We start from the raw sequence: 13,089 nt of genomic DNA, 5'->3' as shown, positions 1-13,089 counted from the left end.
GGGCGCAGCAAGGGAGGGCACGCTACAAAGAGTATGCATCCTAATTATGCTAATTGTTATGTGGCAATTAATTTGGAATCCTGGCTTTTATGGTTTTTCTGCATGATTTATATTTGTTTATATGTATCATAACCTAACAGGTGGTCCAAGATCTTGTGAGGCAGTATGGTAGGAAAGGGGTGAAACCTAGTTGCTTGATGAAGATTGATCTGCGAAAGGCTTATGATATTGTTGATTGGTTTTTTCTCAAGGAAATGTTGATTTGTTTGGATTTCCCTACTCAGTTTGTTGATCTAATTATGGAGTGTGTTTCAACACCAATGTTTTCTCTGATGCTTAATGGATCTATGCATGGTTTCTTCAAATCTCAGAGGGGATTGAGGCAGGGTGATCCAATCTCTCCTCTTCTTTTTGTTATATGTATGGAGTATTTGTCAAGACTACTTCACAAGATGAGTTACATGAATCAGTTCCAGTTCCACCCAAGGTGTAAAGAGCTTAAGCTTACACACTTATGCTTTGCTGATGATATAATCCTGTGTTGTAAAGGTGATTTTCCTTCTGCTAACCTATTTCTGCAAGCTTTCAAATTGTTTTCCACAACTTCTGGTTTACAGGCTAATCAGCAAAAGTCCTCTATTTACTGTCATGGAATGGCTAATGGTGACATTCAGAGAATTATTGATGTTTCTGGTTTTACCAGGATTAATTTGCCTTTCAAGTATCTTGGAGTCCCTATTTGTTCGCATTTTGGTGGATAAAATGGCAGCTAGAATTAAGATGTGGTGCTCTAGGAATCTGCCTTATACAGCTAGAATGCAGCTCATTAATTCTGCTTTAATCAGCTTGCACATGTACTGGTCTCAGATTTACATTCTTCCTAAGAATGTACTGCAGGAGATCATTAAAATCTGCAGGGCTTTCCTGTAGAGTAGTCATGCTTACAGCTCAAAACCTAGTAATGTTGCTTGGGATAAGACTTGCAATAGTAAACAGGTAGGTGGGCTAGGTTTTAGAGATGTTGTTCTCTAGAATACTGCAAACATGGGTAAATATGTGTGGGCTTTGGGGACACATAAATTTCCCTCATGAGCTGGCTTATATAATAGACTAGTATTCTATGCACGCAATGTGTGCAGATATTTTAAAAAATCTGATTTGATATATACGCAAATATGTTCTAACGTTTTATAAATTTTTTAACATTTTTTATAAGTGTATTATCGATATCTTATGTGGAAATCTAAGTGCTAAGTTATTAAACTAAAGTTTGAGCATAATGAACTAAAATAATACTTCAATGACTTTCTTCTCTAATTTGTTAATTAAAACATAGTCCTATATACTACACATTCTTAAAAGTATGTACATTTTCTAAAACATGTAAGAAAATTTATTTAAAACTAAAGAAAAAAATATACATATTTATATGTAATAAAATCTATTTAGGAATTAATCTAATAACAAATTAACTAAAATAAACGTAAAAGATTGTGTTTTTTTTACTTGTTCGTTTGTTTTGCGTTTTTTTGCCGCAAAGTGCTTGTATAACCATATAAAATTAGGGTATGATTATGGGTAAGAATAAGTTTAATTTGGTAATAATAAAATATTAGATTGAAGGGATGAATTCCAATTTTTTTTAACTTCCTTAATAATTTCTTTCATGTTTGGTATAGTTATTAAATTAAATTGTTGTTGACTTTAGGTTGTCACGTGCATTGAAATTTCACTTTTTACAGTATCACGTTAATCATCAGTTTTTTGAATTATTATAATTAAATTAAATTAAAACTTATTAAAGGTATTATAGTCTATTTCAAAGGGGACACCAAAATTCCATTTACTTAAATGACCTCATAAATTTCCTTATAAAATAGAGATATATATCATATATGCACGCGATGCAGGCAAAATTATTAAAAACTTAAAATTGTATTTTTACTTAATATTGATGTATTGGCGTAAGCAAAGATCTTGTACATACTACGTACAACTATACGCTTATAATCTTTTCTACAGAATCATATCTTACCATTCTTATGGAAAATAAAAGCCATAATGGTTTTCTAATTTTATGGAAAGTCAAAGATCTCCAAATATTAGACCATTAAATTTTACACGTATGGGGATTAGCCCGGAATGCTGGCACCAAAAAACTTTCCTGATTTGTTATTGCTTTTCAGTTTTTAAAATCAATAAATAATTTGATTTTTAAATCAATAAATAATTAGCTTTTTAATTGAATTTAATTGTGGAATTTTAGAGGGTAATATAGTTTTATTCTAGGGGTCACCAAAAGTGGTGTTATCGAAATACCCCTCCCCTCTTCACTTATTCATTCTGATTTTACAGAACAAATCATCAAGCTATTAAGTTAAAAAAAAGTTGTATATTGTGAATTTTACCATGTCGAGGCGATCGAATAAGCTAAGATGTTGTTTAAAAATCAATTAAAATATTTTTGGTAATTAATTTTCTTGCAAAAAAAAAAGTATTAGTTATGTATATGATCTTGAAGATTGACATCTACATGATCTCAATTTCCTTAAACCAACCAATAATGACTCCCGACTATGCATTTTTGAAAGGAAATATTAAATATAATCATATCAACCCTGATTTGGCTCCTAAAATAACAAATTTATTTCTAAGATCTTTAAAAAATTAAGAATATAGATATGCATGGTTTTAGTATAAATAAAGACCTAAAGTCATTAGCAAATATCATTAACCTCCGAAATAACCTCTCAATTAACCTCCCATTTTCATTAAGCTTTTCAATATGGCCGGAAAGTCAGTTTTTATTCCCCTTCTTTTGGTGCTAGTGATGGTTTGCATGCCCTACGGTTAGTGAATATGTCACTTTTACTCTCCCTATTTAAATTGGCAATGGGTAATATATTTCATAAAATAATAATAATATTATTATTATTATTATAAATCAAATATTTTAGAAATAGTTAGTGGGAAGTCAAATATTTTACAAATATTATTATTATTATTATTATTATTATTATTATTATTATTATTATTATTATGTTTCTAATATTGCTGATACATTTAAACAGGTGGAATTAGCAGGGAAATATCTCCAGTGTTCCATATACAGTCGTCGTGCGGTAGTAGCTGTTGCCCAATGCCTGGCGGCGGATGTGACCCGGCCAAATGCAATGACCTTTGCAAAGCCAGCCCAAGCAGCCCAGATGGTCGTTGTGATAGAAATACCAGAATGTGTTGTTGTGTCTGAACCATATACAAAACATGGCATTAAAGTTTTGTCAACCTTTTAACCAAATAATGATAATACCATTCATTTATCCCTATTTCTGTCTTTTTTTTATATAATATAAAGTTTTATTTTCTCCTACTCCACTTTTTATTCTTTAGAATATATATGCTTTTATTTCTAACATCAACCAATCACATGCATATTTACCTTAACTCGTTTAGAGTTAGTTGAAAGTCACGTTCAATTGTTCTTATATAGAGAATATTTAATTGTGACCATATAAATGACATGCCATAACTAATGGTTGATATTCTTGTCCTCTAAATAATTAACCAATCAACAAACAACATATGGTTAAAAACTTCTCAGGTAATTAATTAATACAATAATTAAAATATTAGTGGTTTTGTTTCAAAAAAAAAACCCTAGACTAAAGGGTCATAAATGAGAAAACAAGAATTTGTAAACAATAAGTAATAAATAGACTAAAACTTGTAGGGTAAGATCCACTGATATGGTGGAAATGGTCGATCCAGTCCTTGAAAATGTCCAATTCTTGTTTCCTCTGCGCTATCAACCATTCCGGGTCATTAAAATCGAGATTTGAGGATGTCATATCCATACAAGTTGTACCTTAATATTTGTGAGCGAGCAAATATTAAATATGTTAAAATACAATATAATTTGCCTCTAAAAAAAATACAGTATAATATAATTTTATTAAATAAGCAATCACGGAATTATCCATTTTTATACGGAGTACAAAACAAGAATGTAAACAATTAATGTTTCTAGTTTCTACATGCGTACCTTCAGTGGTTTTAATTGCCACAGTGGTCTTCGATAAATCCTGTAGAATCCTATATGATATAAAAATTTAAGCTATAAGTTAGTATATTATAATATTCTTGAAAAAAAAAATTAAAAGTTATTATGTTACTTACGATCCACTACTGAAAGGATCTCTGAGCCCATTGGAGAAGATAATGTTACCTCCAAAGCCGGTTAGAGATTCAATTATGTTCTAACAAAGATTTCAAGAGTTACGAAAAAATAGATAAAACTTTAGAGGAAAAACAAGAATAATAAATAAATATGAAAAAAGCAGGATTAAATAAATAATTGCAATCTCCGGGTACCTCAACCGGAACCACGTCGCTAAAGCTATTTCCAAAAAAAAAAAAAAACATTTACAAAAGGAAACAAAGTTAGAAAAATGAATTACGGAGTAGTACACTAGTATGTATGTTCGGAGTATCATGTATCAAAAAGTACATATATATGCTCGTTAAAAATGAATCCTTATTTATGTTTAATCTATTATGTCCATTGTATTAAAGTATATAAGCCGCATAAGTGAAAGTCCAAAACTAATAAAAGGTAAACCAAAATTCAATTGACTAGTGTTGTTCATATCTATCATAATAAACGGAGTTTCAAAAAAAGAAAAAAAAAGTTCTATCATTAACGGCTTATGGTAAGTGTAAATCATGTTTACTTGGCAAAATGACAAAGCAACCTTTCTCTAAAGTTTGAGAAAGAGCAAATGAACTATTGGGTTTAATCCATACAGATGTATGTGGACCAATGAGTACAAATGCTAGAGGTGGTTTCAGCAACTTTATCACTTTCACTGATGACTTCAGTAGATATGGTTATGTCTACCTGATGAATCATAAGTCTGAATCCTTTGACAAATTCAAGGAATTTCAGAGTGAAGTAGAGAATCAATTAGGCAAGAACATTAAGTCACTGCGGTCTGATAGAGGCGGTGAATATCAGAGCTATGAATTTGATGACCATCTGAAAGAATGTGGAATTCTATCAGAATTGACTCCTCTTGGAACACCACAATGGAAAGGTGTGTCGGAACGGAGGAATAGAACCTTGCTAGATATGGTTAGATCAATGATGGGTCAGGCCGAACTTCCAATAGAATTTTGGGGGCATGCACTAAATACAGTTGCACTCACTATAAATAGAGCTTCGTCTAAAGCTGTTGAAAAGACTCCATATGAGTTATGGTTTGGAAAGCCTCCAAAAGTGTCTTTTCTTAAGATTTGGGGATGTGAAGTATACGTCAAACGATTAATTTCAAACAAACTTCATCCAAAATCTGACAAATGTATCCTTGTGGGTTATCCAAAGGAAACAAAGGGGTATTACTTCTACAATACATTTGAGAACAAGGTGTTTGTTGCTCGAGATGGTATCTTTTTGGAAAGAGATCACATTTCCAAAATGACAAGTGGGAGAAAAGTAGACCTCGAAGAAATTCGAGTCGAACAACAAACTCTAGAGAATGCTCAAGATGACATTCAGGATGAAACTCAGAGATCTTTAGAAGCATCTGGTGAGAATCAAGGACCATCTAGAAATGTAACCCCGCGTAGATCGCAGAGATATAGATCTCAACCGGAAAGGTACTTAGGTATTTTGACGAACGAGAGCTATGACGTTCTATTACTTGAAAGTGATGAACCTGCGACTTACAAACAAGCTATGACGAGCCCTAGCTCCAAGCAATGGCAAGAAGCCATGCAATCTGAATTAGACTCCATGTCTGAAAACCAAGTTTGGGATTTGGTCGATTTGCCAGATGGCTACCAAGCCATAGGAAGCAAATGGGTTTTCAAACTGAAAAGGACAAGGATGGGAAACTAGAAGGTTTCAAAGCTAGATTGGTTGCAAAAGGTTACAGGCAAGTCCACAGTGTGGATTACGATGAAACCTTTTCACCAGTTGCAATGCTAAAGTCTATTCGAGTAATGTTAGCAATCGTTGCACATTACGATTAAGAAATGTGGCAGATGGATGTCAAAAACCGCTTTCTTAAACGGCATTTTAACATAAACAGTGTTTATGACACAGCCTGAGGGTTTTTAGGATCCAAAGAATGCTAAAAAGGTATGCAAGCTTAAGAAATCAATCTACGGATTGAAGCAAGCATTAAGGAGCTGGAATATACGTTTTGATGAAGCAGTCAGTGACTTTGGTTTTATCAAGAACGCAGACGAATCTTGTGTATACAAGAAGGTCAGTGGGAGCAAAATTGCTTTTCTAGTATTATATGTCGACGACATATTACTTATCGGAAATGACATTCCTATGTTGAACCCTGTCAAGATTTGGCTTGGGAAATGTTTTTCGATGAAGGATCTAGGAGAAGCACAGTACATACTGGGCATCAAGATTTATAGAGATAGATCTAAAAGGATGATTGGACTCAGTCAAAGCACTTATATCAATAAGGTGCTTGAGAGGTTCAATATGGCAGACTCCAAGCGAGGCTACCTACCCATGTCTCATGGAATGACTCTGAGCAAGACTCAGTGCCCAAAAACACTAGATGAGCGTAGACGAATGAATGGGATTCCATATGCATCATTAATTGGTTCAATAATGTATGCCATGATATGTACACGCCCGGATGTTGCGTATGCACTCAGTGCTACGAGAAGATACCAGTCAGACCTAGGAGAGGCACATTGGACTGCTGCCAAGAATATTCTGAAGTACCTGAAAAGGCACAAAGATGATTTCCTGGTCTATGGTGGAGATGATGAATTAATTGTTAAAGGCTATACGGACGCAAGTTTCCAAACCGACAAAGATGATTTCGGATCACAGTCTGGGTTTGTCTTCTGCCTCAACGGAGGTGCAGTAAGCTAGAAAAGTGCTAAGCAAAGCACCATTGCGGATTCTCCAACTGAAGCGGAGTACATTGCTGCACATGAAGCAGCAAAGGAAACTATATGGCTAAGGAAGTTCATAGGTGAACTTGGTGTAGTCCCCTCCATTAAAGGACCAATAGCTCTATATTGTGATAATAACTGAGCTATTGCACAGGCAAAGGAGCCTAGACACCACCAGAGAGTCAAGTATGTACTTCGTAGATTTCACCTTCTACGAGAGTTCCTTGAAAGAAAAGAAGTCGAGATAAGCAAGATTGGAACTGATGACAACATCTCAGATCCATTGACTAAACCTCTGCCACATGCGAAGCACAACTCGCACACTGCAGCTATGGGAATCAAGCATGTTGGAGAATGGCTTTGATGTCCTTATTTAATGTTTTAAAGTTTTAGAGTTTAATGCTTTGTAAAAAATTATTGGTTAATCATTCACATTAATGAATATAATTCATTTTTTCATTTAATTTGTGGTTTATTAAATGACTAGTCCCTTCAATTTGACGATATATTCAAGATAGACTGTCAGGACCAGTCCTGTGACTAAGAAATGTCTATCAAGTGAACTTGAATGTCAAAAGATTGAAAATGGTCCCTGGTCGTTGTTTTCTATAAAGATGGAAGCATAGAAAACGTTAGACGACTAGAATGCAAGATGACTAGTAGTTTTGTTTCTTGAACTATGTGGACATGGCGGTGTCGTAATCATTTGCATAGATACTTACTTTGGGAAGACTAGTATCGGACAGACCTATGAAACTTTACTGTAAGAGATGAAAATCTGTCATAAGTAAATTTCATTAAAATTATTAGACACTAATCCTCAATACCTGAGTGATTTGAGATTACTTGTTTGAGAACTGCTTACTTTGACGTTGTCAACAGTCGCAGCGTAAAAGGAGGCTATAAAGGCAACGCTCGGGTAATCACCTATCAAACGAAGTCTAATCTCAAGATTGCAAGATTGGGATTGTCCTCCCATAAATCGGGATGAGATGCTGAAAGTTGTACAAGGCCGCTCGGAGAGCTAGAAACATTAAAATGCATGGTCGTGCTCAGATGAATCATAGGCTATGATTATCTGTTTATTTGATCAGTTGAACTCTGAAATCGAGAAACACCTCTGGACATAATAAGGATGACAACTCTTACCTTATGTTCAAGGGCAAGCATCGAGTGACAAAGGAATTAGGAAATGCACACTTGTCCCTACGGAAAAGTGGGAGACTGAAGAAAATAATGCCCTTGGTCCAAGTATGCATTTAATGTTAAGTCTAATGAATGCGGTTCAGTATTAATTATGCAAGTTAAAAATTCAGTGAGATCAAGTGAACTGTATGCCTCGCTAGAGGCCGCTTCAGTTCAAGTGGATTAATGATATTAATCCACAGCTTACTCTTGACTGAACCCGTAGGGTCACACAAATAGTACGTAAACAGATCAAGTATTTAATAGCATTAAATACTCCATCTATGAATATTCGGAATCGACGGATCTTGGTTTCAGTGGAAGCTGAGATCGTCAAAGGCAAATAAATGAATACTCTGGAAACGATGATATTGCTGGAAACAGAAATATGGATCATATCGGAAATATAAATTTTATCCAAGTCGTAGATGTTGCCGGAAACGGAAACATGGTACGTATCGAAAAATATTATCGGAAATGGAAATATTGCCGGAATTGGAAATATTGCCGGAAACGGAAATATTGTCAGAATCGGAAATATTATCGGAATCGGAAAATAATTCCGGAAACGGAAATATTAAATATTTGTTCGAAACGGAAATTAATTCTGGAATCGGAAATGTAAAATATTGTTCGTATCGGAAATGAATTCCGGAATCGGGAAATTAATCGGAAGCGCGTCGTAAGAATTAGCATAGGACGAGCTTTCTAGACGAAGGCCCAGCATGAAGCCAGGCCCGCGTTCAGCAAGCCAGCGCGCCTCACGAACAGCCAAGGCCACGCCAGGCCCAGCAGGCAGTGGCTGCGAGCGTAGCTGCGAGCAGTGGGCTGCGAGCAGGCTGCAAAGCTCGCGTAGGCTTGTAGCTCGCGTGGGCCGAGCGGCCGTGTGGGTTGTGCGCGGGCATGGCCTGCACGCTTGCAGGTCATGCTCGTGTAGTGTTTGTGCTTCCGTACGAAACCTTAAATGTATAGGATTCGTTTAAAGATTAAATTCCTAATCCTAATGGATAAATTAATTAATAAGAGTTCTAATAAGATTCTACTTAATTAATTCGTATCCTAGTAGGATTCGATTACTTTTTCAATAGCCTATAAATATGAGATCAATGCTCATAATTTATAACGAGTTTTAAGTATTCTAAAAGTGAGAATTTTGAGCAAAAATTCAGTCATATACTTTGCCCATATTGCCGAAAATTATAGTACCTTAAGGGCCATTCTAGTTAGTCAATCTTAAGGCGGATCCGGACGTGCTATGGACTTTCTACGGAGGGACGACACTTGGAGTCCTAAATACTTGTTCTTGTTCGGTTCGGGCGCAGCAAGGGAGGGCACGCTACAAAGAGTATGCATCCTAATTATGCTAATTGTTATGTGGCAATTAATTTGGAATCCTGGCTTTTTTGGTTTTTCCGCATGATTTATATTTGTTTATATGTATCATAACCTAACAGGTGGTCCAAGATCTTGTGAGGCAGTATGGTAGGAAAGGGGTGAAACCTAGTTGCTTGATGAAGATTGATCTGCGAAAGGCTTATGATATTGTTGATTGGTTTTTTCTCAAGGAAATGTTGATTTGTTTGGATTTCCCTACTCAGTTTGTTGATCTAATTATGGAGTGTGTTTCAACACCAATGTTTTCTCTGATGCTTAATGGATCTATGCATGGTTTCTTCAAATCTCATAGGGGATTGAGGCAGGGTGATCCAATCTCTCCTCTTCTTTTTGTTATATGTATGGAGTATTTGTCAAGACTACTTCACAAGATGAGTTACATGAATCAGTTCCAGTTCCACCCAAGGTGTAAAGAGCTTAAGCTTACACACTTATGCTTTGCTGATGATATGCTCCTGTGTTGTAAAGGTGATTTTCCTTCTGCTAACCTATTTCTGCAAGCTTTCAAATTGTTTTCCACAACTTCTGGTTTACATGTTAATCAGCAAAAGTCCTCTATTTACTGTCATGGAATGCCTAATGGTGACATTCAGAGAATTATTGATGTTTCTGGTTTTACCACGATTAATTTGCCTTTCAAGTATCTTGGAGTCCCTATTTGTTCGCATTTTGGTGGATAAAATGGCAGCTAGAATTAAGATGTGGTGCTCTAGGAATCTGTCTTATACAGCTAGAATGCAGCTCATTAATTCTGCTTTAATCAGCTTGCACATGTACTGGTCTCAGATTTACATTCTTCCTAAGAATGTACTGCATGAGATCATTAAAATCTGCAGGGCTTTCCTGTGGAGTAGTCATGCTTACAGCTCAAAACCTAGTAATGTTGCTTGGGATAAGACTTGCAATAGTAAACAGGTAGGTGGGCTAGGTTTTAGAGATGTTGTTCTCTAGAATACTGCAAACATGGGTAAATATGTGTGGGCTTTGGGGACACATAAATTTCCCATATGAGCTGGCTTATATAATAGACTAGTATTCTATGCACGCAATGTGTGCAGATATTTTAAAAAATTCTGATTTGATATATACGCAAATATGTTCTAACGTTTTATAAATTTTTTAACATTTTTTATAAGTGTATTATCGATATCTTATGTGGAAATCTAAGTGCTAAGTTATTAAACTAAAGTTTGAGCATAAAGAACTAAAATAATACTTCAATGACTTTCTTCTCTAATTTGTTAATTAAAACATAGTCCTATATACTACACATTCTTAAAAGTATGTACATTTTCTAAAACATGTAAGAAAATTTATTTAAAACTAAACAAAAAAATATACATATTTATATGTAATAAAATCTATTTAGGAATTAATCTAATAACAAATTAACTAAAATAAACGTAAAAGATTGTGTTTCTTTTACTTGTTCGTTTGTTTTGCGTTTTTTTGCCGCAAAGTGCTTGTATAACCATATAAACTTAGGGTATGATTAAGGGTAAGAATAAGTTTAATTTGGTAATAAAAAAATATAAGATTGAAGGGATGAATTCCAATTTTTTTTAACTGCCTTAATAATTGCTTTCATGTTTGGTATAGTTATTAAATTAAATTGTTGTTGACTTTAGGTTGTCACGTGCATTGAAATTTCACTTTTTACAGTATCACGTTAATCATCAGTTTTTTGAATTATTATAATTAAATTAAATTAAAACTTATTAAAGGTATTATAGTCTATTTCAAAGGGGGACACCAAAATTCCATTTACTTAAATGACCTCATAAATTTCCTTATAAAATAGAGATATATATCATATATGCACGCGATGCATGCAAAATTATTAAAAACTTAAAATTGTATTTTTACTTAATATTGATGTATTGGCGTAAGCAAAGATCTTGTACATACTACGTACAACTATACTCTTATAATCTTTTCTACATAATCATATCTTACCATTCTTATGGAAAATAAAAGCCATAATAGTTTTCTAATTTTATGGAAAGTCAAAGATCTCCAAATATTAGACCATTAAATTTTACACGTATGGGGATTAGCCCGGAATGCTGGCACCAAAAAACTTTCCTGATTTGTTATTGCTTTTCAGTTTTTAAAATCAATAAATAATCTGATTTTTAAATCAATAAATAATTAGATTTTTAATTGAATTTAATTGTGGAATTTTAGAGGGTAATATAGTTTTATTCTAGGGGTCACCAAAAGTGGTGTTATCGAAATACCCCTCCCCTCTTCACTTATTCATTCTGATTTTACAGAACAAATCATCAAGCTATTAAGTTAAAAAAAAGTTGTATATTGTGAATTTTACCATGTCGAGGCGATCGAATAAGCTAAGATGTTGTTTAAAAATCAATTAAAATATTTTTGGTAATTAATTTTCTTGCAAAAAAAAAAAGTATCAGTTATGTATATGATCTTGAAGATTGACATCTACATGATCTCAATTTCCTTAATCCAACCAATAATGACTCCCGACTATGCATTTTTGAAAGGAAATATTAATATAATCATATCAACCCTGATTTGGCTCCTAAAATAACAAATTTATTTCTAAGATCTTTAAAAAATTAAGAATATAGATATGCATGGTTTTAGTATAAATAAAGACCTAAAGTCATTAGCAAATATCATTAACCTCCGAAATAACCTCTCAATTAACCTCCCATTTTCATTAAGCTTTTCAATATGGCCGGAAAGTCAGTTTTTATTCCCCTTCTTTTGGTGCTAGTGATGGTTTGCATGCCCTACGGTTAGTGAATATGTCACTTTTACTCTCCCTATTTAAATTGGCAATGGGTAATATATTTCATAAAATAATAATAATAATAATAATAATAATAATAATAATAATATTATTATTATAAATCAAATATTTTACAAATAGTTAGTGGGAAGTCAAATATTTTACAAATATTATTATTATTATTATTATTATTATTATTATTATTATTATTATTATTATTATTATTATTATTATGTTTCTAATATTGCTGATACATTTAAATAGGTGGAATTAGCAGGGAAATATCTCCAGTGTTCCATATACAGTCGTCGTGCGGTAGTAGCTGTTGCCCAATGCCTGGCGGCGGATGTGACCCGGCCAAATGCAATGACCTTTGCAAAGCCAGCCCAAGCAGCCCAGATGGTCGTTGTGATAGAAATACCAGAATGTGTTGTTGTGTCTGAACCATATACAAAACATGGCATTAAAGTTTTGTCAACCTTTTAACCAAATAATGATAATACCATTCATTTATCCCTATTTCTGTTTTTTTTATATATAATATAAAGTTTTATTTTCTCCTACTCCATTTTTTATTCTTTAGAATATATATGCTTTTATTTCTAACATCAACCAATCACATGCATATTTACCTTAACTCGTTTAGAGTTAGTTGAAAGTCACGTTCAATTGTTCTTATATAGAGAATATTTAATTGTGACCATATAAATGACATGCCATAACTAATGGTTGATATTCTTGTCCTCTAAATAATTAACCAATCAACAAACAACATATGGTTAAAAACTTCTCAGGTAATTAATTAATACAACAATTAA

General features: G+C 33.6%; 3 long non-coding RNA genes across 3 annotated transcripts; 2 read left to right on the top strand and 1 right to left on the bottom strand.

Moving 5' to 3' along the window:
* The first annotated feature begins 2,729 nt into the window (after positions 1-2,729).
* On the top strand, positions 2,730-3,370 carry LOC130459983 (uncharacterized). The gene is made up of 2 exons (XR_008919778.1): positions 2,730-2,849; positions 3,072-3,370. It is a non-coding gene; the product is annotated as an uncharacterized lncRNA (long non-coding RNA).
* A 146-nt stretch (positions 3,371-3,516) lies between these two features.
* On the bottom strand, positions 3,517-4,423 carry LOC130459626 (uncharacterized). Its single transcript, XR_008919144.1, has 3 exons — positions 4,177-4,423; positions 4,043-4,092; positions 3,517-3,865 (listed from the first exon to the last, which is right to left on the bottom strand). It is a non-coding gene; the product is annotated as an uncharacterized lncRNA (long non-coding RNA).
* A 7,734-nt stretch (positions 4,424-12,157) lies between these two features.
* LOC130460075 (uncharacterized) lies at positions 12,158-12,790 on the top strand. Its single transcript, XR_008919981.1, has 2 exons — positions 12,158-12,277; positions 12,536-12,790. It is a non-coding gene; the product is annotated as an uncharacterized lncRNA (long non-coding RNA).
* Positions 12,791-13,089: the final 299 nt, after the last annotated feature.

This window comes from Spinacia oleracea, chromosome 4 (genome assembly GCF_020520425.1).
Source record: "Spinacia oleracea cultivar Varoflay chromosome 4, BTI_SOV_V1, whole genome shotgun sequence".
Taxonomy (NCBI): domain Eukaryota; kingdom Viridiplantae; phylum Streptophyta; class Magnoliopsida; order Caryophyllales; family Amaranthaceae; genus Spinacia; species Spinacia oleracea.
Note: the sequence above shows the minus strand (reverse complement) of the source record. Positions and strands in the feature narration are given on the sequence as shown.